Source organism: Hemicordylus capensis, chromosome 5, assembly GCF_027244095.1.
Source record: "Hemicordylus capensis ecotype Gifberg chromosome 5, rHemCap1.1.pri, whole genome shotgun sequence".
In the NCBI taxonomy this organism is placed as follows: Eukaryota; Metazoa; Chordata; class Lepidosauria; order Squamata; family Cordylidae; genus Hemicordylus; species Hemicordylus capensis.
This window is the reverse complement of record NC_069661.1, coordinates 20,357,289-20,374,281: the sequence shown is the minus strand read 5'-3', so window position 1 is coordinate 20,374,281 and position 16,993 is coordinate 20,357,289. Positions and strand designations below refer to the sequence as shown.

Genomic DNA, 16,993 nt, shown 5'->3' with positions numbered 1-16,993 from the left:
AGGTTTATTAAGTACTACAAAAAGCTGGAAAACATCTGGAGAACGTATAGCCTGTCTCCAGTCAGTTCTATGGCAAACGGAGAGGACAAGCACTTGTTACAATAGTTTCTCTTATTTCCAAGGACTTCATTACCTTTTATATTTACCCAAATAGAAGGGGACTCAATTTATGAAGACCACTTTGAAAAAACAGAGGTTAAATCAGTGGTCTTGACTATTTTTCAAATAGGGACCATTTTGACAAAAACCTCCAATGCAAGAGACTTTCCACACTGTGCCTGACCTCTGCACAATACTGTGCTGGGAGGGGCCTTTAAGAGAGATGGGACCTTCTCTTAAGAGCTCTAAGAGGAAAGCACCAGGAAGGGCTACACTTCTCAGCATTCTGTGCACGCCTTCTAAGATGGACTCAAGTTAGTTGCCATACTCCTTGAAATTCTGGGTTTCACCCAAATTCTAAGCATCTCACCCAGATTGCTTAGCCCACCCAGATTCATCTGGATTTCAGCTTTCTTTAAAAACAAAAAACACAAAACCTAAGATCTAGACCTTATAAAAGAAGAGTTTTGGAGCAGAACATGCAGGTACTATTCGGCTCAAAAATTATCTTCAAGCCAATTTGCATAATATTCAGATTAGGCACCCAGACTTGGAAAGCCAGAATATGCAAATCCTAACTCAAGTGAACTCCATTTCCCTTTAAGAAGCCCGCTGACACTGGGCAAAGTACACCAATGCACAGTGAAAGTAGTGCTATGGGGACCGTGCAGAGTATTCAGCTTCAACTGAAGCATCATGCAGGCCCAATAAAGGTTAGTTAGGGAGCCACTCTTAGAGTTGATGGGGGCTGCCGCCAGCCCTGAAGCCTTACAATGAAGAACAATGAGTTAAGTACAGGATATAGCTGTGTTTAGTCAAAAAGAAGAAGATTCTGGATTTAAGATGACTCCTCCATTTCTAACAAAGAACTTTGGGGGAAACTGGGATTCTGATAAATATGGTATGTAGCCTATTTCTGAGCATAACACATGAGCAGCACCCTTTATGAATGCCACATGTATTCTTTAATTTAAAAAAACCTAATATAATGGAGCTATAATAGACTATTATATAACATAATATGTGCACGGCAAATTACAAAGTGCAAGAGAACAGGTCCCTGTTCTGCTGTGACTGGCTTGATATCTATAATTCAACACATACCACCCAAGTCTCATTGAGAGCAGTAGAGTCCAGTTTCAGCTTCCAGTTTCCTCACAAATAAAAGAGGGGAAGGGATATGGATTTATTTCAGATACTTAGGCTTGGCTACAGTAGGGTAGGGAACAAGGGTTGTGCCATATCAAAAATCCCTTGTTCCAGAGGGATTTGCAAGAAGGAAGACAAGTAGCAATGCACAGTGCATATGTTCATATTTTCCACTAGCAAGAGACCTATGGTCAAAGGCAAAATCCTTACCAATATAATTCTCAGAGTTGGGATGCACTAGCATGAAATGAGAAATAAATAAAGCCCAGCAGACAGAGTTGCATGTGGAGAACAGGCCAATACGTCTGCACGTGCACAAAGGTGAGGGCCCATTTTCAGTGATCCTCCCACTCTGTAGTTGCCTTTCCTGCAGCCCTCGAGGATATGAATACGATGAATATTTATATACTGCTTCTCAACAAAGTTTCCCAAAGCAGCTTACATAGATATAAATAAACTAGTATTTTTAAGCCCGTTATGATAACGGGCGCTAGCTTTCTATCCCGTCTTTTCTGTCTCTCTCTCTCTCTCTTTCTGTCTCTTCCCCCCCCCCTTGTCCCCTCTCTCTTTTTGTTTTTTGTTTTGTTGTTGTCTCTGTTTTTGTTCTTCCTTATTTTGCTTTTACTTTTTGGGGGTGTGTGTGTGGATGAATAACGGCCAAAATGGCCCATGAGAAGGTGGCCGCCCCCGCCTATCGCCCTCCCGCGCACCCAGCTGCCGGAGCCCACCTTACCCGCTCCAGCCCGAAGGAGAAGAGAGGAACTCGGAAACAGAGCTATTCTCTGTGTTAAGCTGCTGCCCATACTGTCGCAATGGACGCAATAGGCGTCCTTTGCGTCCATAGCGGCAGTTTGAGCAGTGACTTAGCACAGAGAGGAGCTCTGCTCGTGAGCTCCTCTCTTTTCCCTCGGGCTGGAGCGGGTAAGGTGGTCTTCGACAGATGGGAGGGCGATAGGCGGGGGCGGCGACCTTCTCATGGGCCATTTTGAACCTTAATCTTTTTTGGGGGGGAGCGGGGAAGGTGATTTTGGGCAGCTGGGAGGGCGGGTGAGCAGGCGGTGGCAGCGGCTGTGAGTGGGCGGGGGCCTCGTTGGCGGCTTTGCCGCCACCTCGCCCAGCTTCATTTTGGGCAGCTGGGAGGGCGGGTGAGCAGGCGGCGGCGGCTGTGAGCGGGCGGGGGCCTCGTTGGCGGCTTCGCCGCCACCTCGCCCAGCTTCCCTGTCCCCCGTCTCGGTCTTCCCCCGCCGCCATTGCCCTCGCCTTTTTCAGGGCGGCCGCTTCTGGTTGTCTCGGCCTCCTCTCGCCGTGCCGCAGCTCATGGCCGAGGCGGCGGCTCCGCCGCCGCCTCGGCCACTTTCCCCCGCCGCCACACACCGGCTAATGGCCGCCCGTGGCTGTGGGACACTGGTGTCTGAGGTCCTGTGTCCCTTGGGCTCTTCTGGGCCTGCGCTTCGCGCAGGCCCAGAACAGCCCAGGGAGGCAGGGACGCAGATCCCCAACGTTCCAAAGCCACGGCCACTCACTTAGCCTTTTATTATATAGGATAAGAGTGATCCCTGTCCCCAAAGGGCTCAAAGTCTAAAAATAAAGACACCAGCAATAGCCACTGGAGGATTCCTGTGCTGGGGATGGATAGAGCCAGTTGCTCTCCCACTGCTAAATAAAGAGAATTACCACTTTTAAAAAGGTGCCTCTTTGCTCAGTTAGCATGGATATCGTTTAGGGAGGTAAAACCTGCTGCAGAGTGAAAGGAGGATTACTGAAAATCAAATGCTGGTCTTGGACTGTAATAAAGATGATTGACTGATTGATGGAAATCACTTGTGTACACACACAACTTTGTGTACGTTCCCCACACACAACTCTTACTCCATATGTTGGACAAAGTAATCCGAGAATAAGCCCCTTGTGCTCCCAAAGTACTCACCCCAGAGGAATGCCCTCACTGTCTCTCTACTGCTTTGAGCTTCCCTATTTCCAGGCTGCCCCTTCTGAGCTTGGAATAGGTGTTTTTGCCATGCCTCTGCCTAAGGTGTGGAGACTTTGGAGAAAGTTACTCATTGCATGTCCCTTTAACAGGGTTGCTCAACTCCTGCCCTCCTGCAAATGTTGGCCTACAACTCCCATAATCCCTGGCTATTGGCCACTGTGGCTGTGGATTATTTATTTTTAATTTTTTACATTTTATATCCCGCTCTTCCTCCAAGAAGCCCAGAGCGGTGTACTACATATTTAAGTTTCTCCTCACAACAACCCTGTGAAGTAGGTCAGGCTGAGAGAGAAGTGACTGGCCCAGAGTCACCCAGCAAGCTTCATGGCTGAATGGGGATTTGAATTCGGGTCTCCCCAGTCCTAGTCCAGCACTCTAACCACTACACCACACTGGCTCTCATGGATTATGGGGGTTGTAGTCCAAAAACAGCTGGGGGATCAAAGTTGACCAGGCCTGTCCTATAACCACTGCTCTGGGCTTGCCTCTTTCTATTCAGACAGCATGCCCAAACAGGGATTCACAGAGAAAATTGGTAGGCCCTTAAAACCGACCTATGTGGCCTGGCCTTCCAAGGTTTTAAATGATTAACTGTTTTAAATTATTTTAAATTGTTGCCCTGATTTTCAAGGCTTTTAGCTGTTTTATTGGTTTTATTGTGTTTTAATCGTTTGATTTTAATTGTTAATTTCTTTTAATTGTTTTTATCATGCTGTGAACCGCCCTGAGCCATTTTGGAAGGGCGGTATATAAATCTAATAAATAGATAGATAGATAGATAGATAGGAGGCAGGGCTTAATGGAGGACAGGGAATTCTTACCATTACGTACTCTAAAGGTCAACCTTTTCAGTGTTAAAGTGCGTATCTTAAGTATTCGATCACCAGAAGATCCAACAATCTATCTGCTTAGCTGTCTGCAAAATGCAGTTCCTGAGAAAATGCAGACATTGGTATTGAACCTCCCAGTAGAAGTAAGGCCTATTTTAGCTAGGCATTGGAAAAAGCGATCAATCTCTTCAGAACAGGAGCGGCACTCTAAAGTATGGGAGTTAATCTTTGCAAACTTAACAGTTCTAAAGTAAAGTTTTTAACATTAGGTAAAGTTTGGTGTCTCACGGTAGTATATACAATCAATCTTTTCTCTTTAGTGGATAATAAATTCAGCATGACTGAATCTCATTTAAGAATCTGGCCCGTATATATTTTATTTATGTTATGTATTTAAAGTGTTTATATCCTGCCATTTAACTAAAAAACAAATCAAAGTGGTCTCCAGAAAAAGATACATTAAACTATGAACAAATAAGAAGGCTGAGGGGAAATGTCCCTTGTGTGCAGTGAAATTAGGAGGCATATCAATAATTTTAACGGGGAAGGAAAGAGTAGCTTACCCACTGCAGTGGTACTGCCTCCCCAATACTGAGAAAACATTGCTGCCCCAATGCAGACTGCCAGCTGCCATTTTGACCCCAGAATGACATGTAGCATAATTCTAAGGGGAACATTCTGAAAAACAAAATGGCAGCTTGGAGCTGCCACTTTCCCACAGAATGCCCTCCCTGGAATGACACTACATGATGAAGTATTGTCGGCAGGGAGCATTCTGCAGGGAAAGTGTCAGCTGCTTCAAGAAACATCAGCAGGGAGGTACACACGCACAGAAGGCTTTGCCACAAGTTTACTGGGAGGCTTTACTGAGAACTCAAAGATGTCCCAACAAATCAAAGCAAATAGTGGGGTTTTGGTTTTACCCTGGATATAAATCAGGCTACACTCTAACATGCAGCTGACACCTTCCCTGCAGAATGCTCCCTGCCGACAATACTTCATCATGTAGTGTCATTCCAGGGAGGGCATTCTGTGGAAAAGTGGCAGCTCCAAGCTGCCATTTTGTTTTTCAGAATGTTCCCCTTAGAATTATGCTACATGTCATTCTGGGGTCAAAATGGCAGCCGGCAGTCTGCATTGGGGCAGCAATGTTTTCTCAGTATTGGGGAGGCAGTACCACTGCAGTGGGTAAGCTACTCTTTCCTTCCCCGTTAAAATTATTGATATGCCTCCTAATTTCACTGCACACAAAAGGGACATTTCCCCTTGGCCTTCTTATTTGTTCATAGTTTAATGTATCTTTTTCTGGAGACCACTTTGATTTGTTTTTTAGTTAAATGGCAGGATATAAACTCTTTAAATACATAACATAAATAAAACCCAAATTGTGTGTGAACTGCTCCCCGATAACTCACAGGGACTTCTTGGTAAATCTGGCCAATATGTGAACAACACACACCCTCCATTCTGGAGGAGATGCGAGTCAAAGGGGTTTAAAAGCCCCATGTGAAAAACATCCAGTTAAAAAAAGGCCAACATTAGAAAACAGGCTGTTTTTGCTCTCCCTGCCCCCGCCACACACACACACACACACACACACACACACACACACACTGCTTTTGTCCCCTATCTGATTAGCATGCAGAAGTTCCCCAGTTCAGTCCCCAGCACCTCCAGATAGGGTTGAGAAATGTCATTATCTGAAGCACTGGAGAACTACTGCCTGTCAGAGTAGACAAAACAGTGCTAGATGAACCAAGGATCTGACTCCGTACACAGTAGCTTCCTATGGGCCTACATTGATTTGGGGATGGTTCAGTGGCAGAGTGCTTTGGATAGAGAAAGCCCCAGGCACAATCCCAGGTATCTCTAGGTAGGGCTGGCCAAAACTCCTGCCTGAAACCTTGAAGAGCTATTGATCAGTATGGTTTACCCAGACTTCCTGTGAAAACTTTCAGGAGTTTTTGACCTTCCCAGTTCACCCCAATGGGGAGTGATTTGTGAGGGGGTTGAGTACTTCTGTGGAGGGGCCTGTGAATTTTCTTTAACTTTAACTTTCTTTAACTTCTTGCGGCAGGGTGGGGCTTACCTAGGTCAGCAGGGGAGCTGCAGTAGGGTTCTTCTCTTGCTTCAAGCAGAAAGGGTTTCAAAGACCAATGCCTGCCCTTTGAATGGTACACAAGAAACCAGGGAAGCCGTTTCAGCACTGGTGGCACCTGTTCAATGCAGCTTCCTCTCGTCAATAATCTAGCTGCCAGATTCAAGTTGTCTTGTTTCAGGTTGAGCCCAGGTCTCCACAAGGAAAGTGGCACACTTTTCGCATCATGTATCTCGGTTTGTTTGGCATATCAATAATGTAAAAATAAATAAATAAATACAACAGTAATTCAAAAAATAGAACCAGCACAGGGGCCAGGGGTGGGGTACAATAACATAAGACAAGGTTACTCCAGCAAAGTTCAGCAGATTAGCTTTTATAGTTGTTGCCTAGACAGAGTGGCTTGGCCACACCCCTTTCCCTAGAAAGGCTCCTCTGTTCTTTAAAGGGGCCTTGCCTGATTCTTCAAGTGCTGCCTCTGTCAATGCTGGGGGACCTCTGTGGCAGCTGCCAGCCACCGAACCTCTCTGAGTTGGAGGACTCAGGCAGGGCTGTGTCCACAGGCGGAAGTGAGGTCACTGGCTCAGGTTCTCCTAGGGTGGTGGGGTCTGGGTGGCAAGGCGTTACCTGAGATCTAGATCCTGGCTGGTTCTCCAACCCATCTCGTCTCTTCCCTGCAACTCTCTGCCTCAACCCCTGAGTGGGGGGTCCTGGATCTGAGGTCATAACACCTGTATTATCCTCTCTATATAAAACGCTTAGGGTGTGCGTGGCAAGCCCCTTCCTCACCACAGCTGCGACCAATGAAAACATGGCCCATGCCTGGAGAAGGAGACACGGGAAGTGGACATGTCGGGCGGGATGGCAGAAGTGGGATGCAGCCAGTAGTGGCACAGGCGAGCACCACGGGTGGCGGAGAGGGGAGATGAGGATGGCAGCAGAGATGGCAGTGGGGATGCAGCCAGTGGGATGCGGTGCTGGCAGCGGAGAGGGGAGACCGAGGTGGGAATGGTGGTGGAGGTGTCAAAACTTCCTTCCGTGGGTCTTCCTGCCACCCAAATGACCGGTCAGGCCATTTTCGGCCCATTTCGGGGCTCTCTGCATGGGGCTTTCTGAGGCCTAACCTTTCATTTGAGCAGCAGGAGGGCCCACAGAAGGAGGTTTCACCACCTCCGCCACCATCCTGGATGGCAGGGAGCAGCTTAAATTCGGGGAAGGCAGGACAGGGGGCCAGATCAGCTGGAGGGGATTAGAGGCAGGGAGAACTAGCGCGCAAATGCTCTGTGCTGGGCCAGCTAGTTATTTAATACTTGCTTATCTGGAGCATTCTGGAAGCTTTTCTCTACCATTTGGCAATTGATTACTTTTTCTTTATTTTTGATCTTCGTTTATTTTTCATAATAGGAGGAAATATTTGTAATTTTGTGTAAAATAATAATAATATGTAGCATTTGTATAGCACATTCAAGTGTCCAAAGTACTTCGTATTAATTACCTTCATGTAATCTTTGCAACAATCCTATAAGGAGAGTAAATGTTAATATCCCATATTTCAGACATTGAGACTGACATTGAGAAAAGCATTACACAGTGAGGGAGGGGTAGTTTTTGACTATTCCTCCCTTTGCCCTGCAGCTGCCTGTACCTCCTGAAAATATGCCCGAGGGTTTTGGGACCTTCAGGGACGGGTTTGGTGGAGGCAAGTGTGGCTGTAGAGTAAAGGGCATGACAGAAAATGTTCCTCCCCCATGTGACATTAGTCTGGATGTCCGCCCGTGAATTCATGGCAGAGTTAAGATGTGAACCATGGAAATCCTGACTCGTAGCTCAATCCCTTGGCCACTCCATTATTATTATATTATTAGCTGCTCTCAGTGGAATTTTGCCCCAGTTTTAATTATAAGAAAAATGGACCCACTGCTAGCCTTGGGTCTATACAGCTAAGTGGGATACAAACTGTTGACCCTGATCTTATTCGTTCCTCCCAGTGTTCAATACATTTGTATTGTTTGGGATTATTTTAACAAAAGGCAGTATACAAATCTGACAATAAATAGATACAAAATAAGAACCTGAAATCCTGCATTGCTGTCGCCAGTTAAAATAGATAGTCCTGGAACAGATGGATTAATGATCTGGCTTGATATAAGGCAGTTGCATATGTTCGTAATAAATCTGTATAGTGTCTTTAGAGCCTGGGGCTCTGACTTCAAAGCATGTAAGCCTGCTGTTACATCCTCTTTTCCTGGGCTTCCCAAGCTGAGGTCTCCAGATATTGTTGGGCTACAAATCCCATCATTCTCAGCCAGTGGTGGCCCAAGGTACTGCGGTGCTTGAGGCAAGATACCAAATGCTGCCTTGCTCCACAACCCTGGTAGGGGTTAGCTCCCTTTCAAAATTAACCCTTGCAAGCTTTGAAAGTGGCAGGCGACAGAGAGGAGGGAAGGTTGCTAGCAGCCTCCTCTTCTTGTGGTTCTTGTAATCTTTGCAAGGAGTATGAGGAGAAGTGTTCCTTACAAAGCATGTAAGGGGCAGATCAGTCCGAGATCTGCTTCAATGTTGGTAGTGGCGTATCTTGTGCCCTGCTGGAACCCCAATAATTTGAAGCTTGAGGCAACTGCCTCATCTTGCCTGATGAAAGGGTTGCCCTTGTCCCCAGCCAAAATGGCCAAAAGGATGGTGGGAGTTGTAGACCAACAATATCTGGAGACCCAAGATTGGGAACCCCTGGCTAAGAGCAGGTCAAAAGATCAAAACAGATCATTAGTCCATCTGGTCCAGGACTATCTATTTTAACTGACGGCAGCTCTGCAGGGTTTCAGGCAAGGTAGGTCTTTTCCAGTCCTGCAACTTGAGATCACTTTAACTGGAAATGCCAGGAATCAAACCTGCAACCTTCTATGTTCAATGGAGCAGCCACACAGATGGGAGCGGCAACAGAGACACTCGGCTCCCAATGATGACAGATAGAGAGAGCCCAGATGGCTGGTGCCGATAAATCAGAGCTCTAATTTTTAATCTGCGATCAAAACGTTAATCAATAAATAGCACTGATGCTTTCAGTCCTAATTCATCCATTGTTTATTGCTTTTCCAGACAAAAGCACATGACCACGGCAAAAAGAAAATAAAATTCCACATATTATCATCCTTGGAAGAAGAAAATATGCGAAAAATGAGTGTAATAGATTCTAAATAAATGAAACTCTACCTGGGGTAATTAAAGTACCCTAACATCTGTTGTCTTGCAAGAGAAACCAAATCTCATTTTAACTCTGGAAGTTCTAAAACATTCATAAGCCAGCAAATGGCACCCTTGTGCTACTGAAGGGTGGGGGAGGAACCCATATGGGCCCCAGGTAATTGAAACAGCAGTGCTAAATGGAACTTAGAGATGAAAACATTTTGCTGATAGACATGCCTTTCATATTGATTAATGGAACAGTAGACATTCAGGCTGCATCCATATTGACATGGAAATAAAGACAACAGACACCCCCTCCCCTGTTTAAAAGAGCTTGAGAGGCATATGCTAGCGATGGGGTATATTGCACTCCCACCATTCTCTAGTCCTCTTTTTATGAGCAATGTCAGGCTTCATATCCAAAGTCAGGAATCCCTGCTGGTGAGTTCTGCTGTGTCAAGTTCATCCAATGAAATTGATTGAATAATGCATACCCCTCCAAGAGCTCACTGATGAAAACAGGGTCATGGCTGTGTGATTGTGTAGGAGTGTGGACAAGCAGGCTAGGAGGCATGGAGCCGGGTCTCACAATCAGTGAGACCCTGTTTTGGAGGGTGCACGAAGAGAACGGGCTAAGCCCGCTCTCCCCGCACATGAGCAGGGAGGGAGCCCTGGGTGGCTGGATCGGCCGCCCACATGATTGCCGGCTCCATGACGGAGCCACGCGGAGGAGCCTCCGCGACGGAGCCTCCGCTAGCCTGATTTCGCCCCATTGTGTGAATAGCCTCATGGTATACTAGAGGGTGTGGTCAAGCAACCTGGGAGGTGCTATGTACACTTCAAAGTACATGCATGCCATAAGTGGAAAGCAGCTAATAATGCCCATGTCACCGCTGCTCAACTTCGGCCCTCCTACAGATGTTGGCCTACAATTCCCACAATCCCTGGCTATTGGCCACTGTGACTGGGGATTATGGGAGTTGTAGTCCAAAAACAGCTGGGGGGGTGCAAAATTGAGCAGACCTGGCCCACGCAGAGCACCTCATTCCAGATTGCAAGAGCAGACAAGGCAAGCCCGTACCCTCCAACATTTTGCAGACAAACAGAGATACACTTGTAACAATCAATTTTCATTCCAAGGAATATTGTCCAAGCTCCCACCCCACTATTGCTGGAGACTAGATTCCATCTGCTATACGCTGCACACTCCAACTGCAGAGGCTCTGGCAGCCAGAAAGAACAACTGTTACCCTGCCAGAGCAGGGGCATCTAGTCAGCTTTCTGCAGAGGCTAGGCACCACTGATGCACCAAGCTACAAGGTTAGCAGTTGTCAAGGAGCCAATGGGAGAGCACCTGGCCTTAAAAAGCCTGAGATCCCGGTCTGATTGAGTAAATCAGTCAAGCACACGTCTCCCAAGTAAAGACCAAGCTGCTGTTTGTCTGTGCCTGCATTGCTTCACTTCCTGTAGCGTGCCTACCCAGCCTATTGTCTGTCTGGCTTAGGATGTAGCTGTGTCTAGCGACTGCCAGCCCTGAAAGGAAATGGCTTCGCAGCTTATAAGGCATGGTAAAAAGCTAATGCAGGTGGACAGTCATGATCCTGTTCTCTACTGCATGTTTTATAAAGCCTTTGTGTGCATCATGGGGATATACACATACAATGATGGTGCTATATATCATAATATCATAAATGGTGTTGAATGCCAAACATATCTTGCCTCAAATCTCGATTTGCCTTTATTTGCTGTCTGGGAAATCCAATTTGGGAATCCTTTCTAAATACTGTTAGAGAGTACTTGAAGGGAAATATTGTTGTTTCTTAGGGAGATTCTGAATTACAAGTTGTGGTTAATCTTTATTTTGGTTTGTATGCTATTTTAATTGCATGTTTATGTCAACTGTTTTTTTAAATGATTTTTGGATTTTATTCCATTTTAAGTAGTTATTTTGTTTTTATTTGGGCCTGTGTGTTGGTTTGTTTTTTGGTACATTTGTGTAAACTGTTTTTTGGATTTATTCCTTTTTTATTTTTATTTCTTCTTCTTCTTCCTCCTCCACCTCCACCACTTAAATATTATCTTTAATAAAGTTGACCGAACGCGTCATTCTCCTTTCTCCCCTTTCTTAAGTGTTTTTTTTGGGCAAAGAAACAAGCAGGTCTCTCCCACATACAAGTTCGTCTTTCATTTTATCCTATCTCAGAAGCCATGATGCCGTAGATCAGGGCTGCTCAACTTCAGCCCTCCTGCAGATGTTGGCCTACAACTCTCACAAGCCCTGGCTATTGGCCACTGTGGCTGGGGATTGTGGGAGTTGTAGTCTAAAAACAGCTGGGGGGGCCAAAGTTGAGCAGGCCTGCTGTAGATAAATGCAGTAGCTAAATATGTGATGCATCAGCTAAAAGAGCTAGTGTAAGCCTTGACTGCATCAACAAAAGCATTGCCACATTGCTCCAAATAACTGTTCCACTCTATTCAGCACTGGTGAGATCTCACTTGGGATATTGTGGTCACAGCCTTTTAAGGAGGGCAATGATAAAAATGGAATGGGCTCTGAGGATGGCAAGGGAGAGGGTGAGGGGTCTGGAGGAGACCAAACATTATGAAGGAGCTGGTTACGTTTAGCCTAAAGATGAGAAGATGAAGAAGAAAGAGGATAGCTGCCTTTAAATATCTGAAGAGCTGTCATGCAGAAGAAGGTGCAGAGTTGTTCTCTGTCTGATGCTCCTGAGGGCAGGGCTAGAATGGGCTGAAATCACAAGGAAGCAGGTTCAGGCTAGATATTAGGAGGAATCTGCTTTATGCAGGGATGAGTTGTCCTTCACCAGAGGTTACCAGACAGAGAGGCTGGACAGCCATCTTTCAGGGAGTCTGAAGCAGATTCCTTCACTGCCGTGAGCAGGGGGTTGCACTAGAGGACGGCCAACATCTTTTGCAGCTCTCAGATTCTTTGATTCTGTGAAGTCTTTTCACTCCCCACAACAATCGCTCAGATGTAGCAAAGCATGGCGTGCTGTGCCATGGTGGGCTGTTCGACCTCTTTCCAAGGAAATCAAGGTAAGTCATAACCTTAAACTCCCTAATAGGCAGTTAACAGAGGAGGCATCATCTTAATGTTCTCAAGTACCAGACATGCATTAATGAACTCAAAAAGTGTTCAAGGACTCCTTTCTAGCTAATAGTTGTTCTTCAGAGCAACTATACAATATAAAACATCCTTCCTGGAGTTTTGCAAGACACTGGGGACTTGCTGGGCACAAATCTTTCCTTCTGCTGAATAGATTTCTCTCCCCACCCCCACCACTTTCAGCAGGCTTCATTCATTCTTCAGCTGCCAGATGTCCTGTCCCTGGCAGTAGCACCTAATTAGCAAGCAGCAGATTTATGACTTTAATAGCTCCAAAAAAGCCTCACCTATCACCATTTGTTTTATTTAGCATCAGTATAGTGTTGTATATGCGAGTGTTGTTTCACTTCTGCTCTTTTGCTGTCTTTATTTCCAAACAGAAACCCCTACTAATCAAGGGGCAAATTTCCCCAGTTGGGCTTGGAAAACCCAACTATTTTCTCCATAACTCAATACTTTATCTCACTTTTTTCTTAGCCAAACTGGACCATGTGCCCCACTGATGATCTTACCAGGAATGCACCAGGGCCAGGCGTAACTATAGGGGGGCAGGGGGGGCACGTGCCCCGGGCGCCATCTTTTCTGGTCACATGGGGGGCGCCGACATGACAAAAATTTTTTTTAATTTTTTTAAAATTTTTTTTGTTAATACAAATGTTTCCTGCTCAGTGCAGCAGCGCTGCAGCAGTCAAGGGAGCGCATTGGCAGCCCATCCCCCACAAGCGGTCCCTTCCGCGCCGCCCGGCCCCCCCCCCATTGCTTTGCTGGCGCCTGGCGGCCAGTCAGTGGCCTGGCTTGGCGGCGGGCGCTTGTGAGGAAAAACCTAAGTATAATGTAGTATGTTGTGGCGCGGGGGGCGCCATTTTCCCTAGTTACGCCTCTGGCCTACCTCATGCCAGCCCCTCCAACAAGCCTCCAACTGCCACCTCCCTGCCCCAGTAATGAAAATGAGCCCCATTCATTGCACATCACATTTGTTTCCAAACAAATGGAAAACAAACTGAATGTGTCCTATTCTGCATTTGTTCTGAAGATGAATGCACACTCCAAGACACTAGCATGCACTCAAGCACTTGGCGTAATAATGGAACTTACAGACTGGCTAAAAATGATCCAATATAGTAGGATTCAGGAAAGGCTTTATGGAAGAATGATTACCATCTTCAGAACCCTATTCACATGTTATTTTCAATGCACACACAATCAGCGTGCAGTGTAGAGCAGAGCCTGACAAATCCCAGGTGCAAGGGAGCCATGTCGCCTAGAAATTTAACCATGACACCTAGACTAGGATATTCAGAGGGAGAGTTATTTAATAAAATATTTATTTGTCCAAGGGAGCCCTATTTCTGTTTGAAATATATTACTTGTATAAAAATGAGCCCATTTGCCCTCCCCCTCCACAATGCCCATTAATTACTAAGTCCAGTATTTTTGACTAATGTTCATTGTGTGGCTCCTACGTTTTGGGGCTGACTCTTAGAGCCAAAGAAAATCTGTCAAGTCCTGAGGTACAGATGTACAGTTATTCATACATTATGTTGAGCACATGTACAGCAGTATACATCTGTATCCTGTATATCAGGGAGCTTGTACCCAAGGTCCCCTTCACAATGAATGGAACACGAATACAACAAATATTTATATACCGCATTTCAACAGAAGTTCCGAAAGCGGTTTACATAGATACAAATAAATACATAAAATAAAATGGCTCCCTGTCCCCAAAGAGCTCACAGTCTAAAAAAGGAACATAAGACAGGCACCAGCAACAGCCAGTGAAGGGATGCTGTGCTGGGGGTGGATAGGGCCGGATAGGAATCCATGTACAGTAATGCACACAAAAACATGTGCATGTACACAGATACCCAATGTACTGTCAAAAGAGGGATCAGGTCTTGTTGTTCTGGGCACCTTTTTAATGTGGTGATTCTCTTTATTTAGCAGGGGGAGAGTAACTGGCCCTATCCACCCCCAGCACAGTATTTCCAGTGACTGTTGCTGGTGTCTATCTTTATTTTATTATATTTTATTTTTTATTAAAACATTTTTATACTTATGTCCCAAAACTTATGTCTCTGGGCAGTTTACAACAGAATAAAAACAAAGTAAAACATTCATTAAGACAAAAAATGGGGGGGGGGACACATTACAGCAATTTAAAAATTTTTAAATAATATTTTAAAACAGCATTGAACCATTAAAACAACATTAATTAAAAGCCTGGGTGAAGAGATGTATTTTTAAAGACTTTTTAAAAGCTGTCAGAGATGGAGAGGCTCTTATTTCACTAGGGAGCGCATTCTAAAGCTTCGGGGCAGCAGCGGAGAAGGCCCGTCCCTGAGTGGCCACCAGACGAGCCGGTGGCAGCTGCAGATGGACTTCTCCAGCAGATCTCAGTGGGCGGTGGGGTTCATGACAAAGAAGGCGTTCTCTTAAATACCCAGGGCCCAAACTGTTTAGGGCTTTATAGGTTATAACCAGCACCTTATATTTCGCCCGGAAACATATCGGCAGCCAGTGTAGCTCCTTCAGTACAGGAGTTATATGGTGTCTCAGAGATAACCCAGAGACTAACCTGGCTGCCACATTCTGGACCAGCTGTAGTTTCCGGACTATGTACAAGGGCAGCCCCACATAGAGCGCATTACAGTAATCCAATCTGGAGGTTACCAGCAGATGTACCACTGTTTTGAGGTCATTCACCTCAAGAAACGGACACAGCTGGCATATCAGCCGAAGCTGATAGAAGGCACTTCTGGCCACCACCTCAACCTGGGAGACCAGGGAGAGGCTTGGATCCAGAAGCACCCCTAGACTGCATACCTGTTCCTTCTGGGGAAGTGTGACCCCATCCAGAACAGGCAGATCAAAATCATCTCTCGAGTTCCAACCCCACACAATGAGTACCTCCGTCTTAGCCGGATTCAGTCTCAGTTTGTTATCCCTCATCCAGCCCATCACCGACTCCAGGCAGGCATTTAGGAAGGTTATGCCCTCTCCCGATGATGCTGACATGGAGAAATAGATTTGGGTGTCATAAGCATACTGATAGCACCCTGCACCAAACCTCCTGATGATCTCTCCCAGCAGCAGAGGCGTAACTATGGGGGGGGCAGGGGGGGCACGTGCCCCGGGCGCCATCTTTTCTGGTCACGTGGGGGGCACCGCCATGACCAATTTTTTAAAAAAATTTTAAAAATTTTTTGTTAATACAAATGTTTCCTGCTCAGTGCAGCAGCGCTGCAGCAGTCAAGGGAGCGCATCAGTGCCCCCTTCCCCACGAGCGGTCCCTTCCGCACTGCCTGCGCCCCCCCCCCATTGCTTTGCTGGCGCCTGGCAGCCAGTCAGTGGCCTGGCTTGGCGGCGGCGGCGGGTGCTTGTGAGGAAAAACCTAAGTATAATGTAGTATGTTGGGGGGGTGGGGGGCACGTGGGGGGGCGCCATTTCAGTGCTTGCCCCGGGCACTGTTTTCCCTAGTTACACCTCTGCCCAGCAGTTTCATGTAGATGTTAAACAACATTGGAGACAATATGGGGCTCTGGGGCACACCATACAAGAGTTCAGATTTTGAAGAACAGCAGTCTCCAAGGGACACCATCTGGAACCTGCCCGAGAGGTAGGAGCAGAACCACTGCAAAACAGTGCCTCCAACTCCCAACCCCCTCAGACGCTCCAGAAGGATACTATGGTTGATAGTATTGAAAGCCGCCAAGAGGTCCAGAAGGACCAACAGTCAAACTTCCTCTGTCAATTGCCAATTGGAGATCATCCATCAGGCCGACCAAGGCAGTCTCCACCCCATAGCCAGCCCGAAAGCCAGTTTGAAATGGGTCAAGATAATCAGTTTCATCCAAGACTGTCTGGAGCTGGGAGGCCACCACCCTCTCAATTACCTTGCCCAGCCACGGAAGGTTGGAATCAAGCCTGTAGTTATTCAAGTCCACGGTAGTCTTCTTCAGAAGTGGTCTAATAATTGCCTCCTTAAGACAAGGAGGCATTCTACCTTCCCTCAGAGATGCATTTGTAATCTCTACCAGGCCTTCTACAACAATTCCCCTGCCAGATAATATAAGCCATGTCGAACAAGGGTCAAGAGAACAGGTGGTAGGCCGCACCATTCCAATCAGCTTGTCCACATCCTCAGGAGTCACAAACTGGAATTGATCCAACCTAATCACACAAGAGGAGTCATTGGACACCTCCACATCAGACAATGAAGTCATTGTGGAGACGGAGTCTAAGTCGGCCCGAATACAAGATATTTCCCCCCACAAAGAATTCATTAAACACATCACAGCGGGTTATCGATGGTTCCAGATTCTGATTTAAGGGAGGAGGGGCACTCACTAGCCCTCTCACATCCCTGAACAATTCCACCAGACATGAACTTGCGGATGCAATATGGGCAGAAAAGAATCGCTTCTTTGCCGCACATATTGCCTGAGCATAGGTCTTCAAATGAGCTCTATGTTGCAATCTGTCGGATTCAAGCAGAGTCTTTCTCCACTTGCGCT

At 46.3% G+C, this 16,993-nt stretch overlaps 1 protein-coding gene across 9 annotated transcripts in view; it reads right to left on the bottom strand.

Moving 5' to 3' along the window:
• ARHGAP24 (Rho GTPase activating protein 24) overlaps positions 1–16,993 on the bottom strand; it is a 552,712-nt gene that overhangs the window by 332,652 nt on the left and 203,067 nt on the right. Inside the window, exon 1 of one of the 9 annotated variants that reach the window (XM_053255952.1) lies at positions 6,158–6,490. The exons of 7 other annotated variants lie outside the window; for them this stretch is intronic. The gene's annotated coding sequence lies outside the window, so the exon portion shown is untranslated. Of the gene's footprint in view, positions 1–3,175; positions 3,196–6,157; positions 6,491–16,993 lie in introns of those variants that run through there. One more of the 9 variants, XM_053255953.1, reaches the window with a different exon arrangement.